Source organism: Manacus vitellinus, unplaced genomic scaffold, assembly GCF_001715985.3.
Source record: "Manacus vitellinus isolate BGI_N305 unplaced genomic scaffold, ASM171598v3 scaffold_177_pilon, whole genome shotgun sequence".
In the NCBI taxonomy this organism is placed as follows: Eukaryota; Metazoa; Chordata; class Aves; order Passeriformes; family Pipridae; genus Manacus; species Manacus vitellinus.
In genome coordinates, this window is record NW_021939239.1 from 71,390 (window position 1) to 73,041 (window position 1,652).

Here is a 1,652-nt window from a genome sequence, read left to right on the forward strand (position 1 = left end):
AAGGGAAGGGAAGGGAAGGGAAGGGAAGGGAAGGGAAGGGAAGGGAAGGGAAGGGAAAAGGGAATCTCTTACCCAACAGCGACTTCACCTTCTTTTTTTCTGGAAAAGAGAGGACACGGAATTTTGGCTCCCAAAATTCCCAATTTGGGAACTTTTCTAATATTTGACATTGGACGTTTCCCGTTTCCTGAGGGATTTTTTACCTTCTTCCCTTTCCAGCTTCACTTTCACTGAAAAACAAGGGAAATTCATCCAAAACAGCCATAATAAATACAAATAATATAATTAATATAAATAATTCGCCTTAATTCCTCATCACTCACCTGCACTGGCATTTTTCTTTTGGCTCCCTGGTTAAAAAAAGGGGGAAAAAAGCCCTTTTATTCCAGGTTTTTTTGCACAAAAAAGAGCTCCGAGTCATCATTGGGGATTTAATCCCATCAGGAACACCCTCGGGTTGATTTCCCAAGGAATTCTGGGACACAGAGTCAGGAATTCCCCACCTTTTTTGGGCTCCAATTCCAGAATTTGGTCACTCCATTAATTTTTTAATTTGATTTTTTTGTTGTTTTTTTTTTTTATTTTACCCACATTCCTCTCAGGAATTATTTTTATTCCAGGGGATTTTTCCCCCGGGATTTTCCCAACACTTACTCCTCAGGAGGCAAAACAGAGTGGAAATCAGGAGCAGGTTGAGGCCCAAAAGCACCAGGAAACCGCTCAGCCAGGAGGAGATGGAAGGGAGGAAAACATCTGGGAAAAGGAGCGACACTCCATTAATTATTCTGTATTAATGATTTTCAAAGTCTATTAATAATCAGAGAGTTTTATTTTGGACTCGAGGGTTGCACATTAATTATTAAATATTAAATATAAATTAAATTATTAAATATTAGGGTTAAATTAAGGATTAAATATTCCACTGCCCATTTAAGGAGCAAACATTGTCCCGGGGGATCAGGGGATTTCTCCCACACGGATCCCGGGAATGGAGCCGATCCCGGGGCGATCCCGGACCCACCGGAGATGCGGATCCGGGATTCCCTGCTGACGTTGAGCCGGGGGTTGAGGATCCTGCAGGAAACGTCCAGGTCGGATCCGGGCGGGAGGGTCACGGAAGCGTCGACGCGGAACAGCCCCGACGGCTCCGGCGCCGTCCTGGGGCTGGGAAATCCCTCCCGGACCTTCCCTCGGCCGTCCAGCCAAAGGATTTGGGGATTCGGGAACCAGCCGGAGGCTCGGCAGGAGAGGCCCAGGTCCCTTTGCCGGGACCTCACCACGATGGTGGGAACGTCGCCGACGGCTGCGGAAAAACGGGAGGGTTCCCATTCCAGACAGCGGGAAATTGGGGCTGGGGGGGATTGGTTTTCCTTGGAAAGGGGTTTTAAGGGTTTGAAGGGGTTGGAAGGTTTTTTCCCGGGATTTAACGAGGGAGGGGAGGGAATTAAAGGGGAAGGAGTGGAAGGGATTCCAAGGGAATGAGGGATTCCAGGGACAGTCTGGGAGAGGGAGGGGGGAGGTTGGTTTAGGAGGAAGTCGGGAGTGGGATTTGCCAGGATTTGGGAAAATGTGGGAATTCTAAGTACTATATTATATACTTATACATTATATAGTTATAAAGTGTATATTGTACACTATGTATTTATATATTA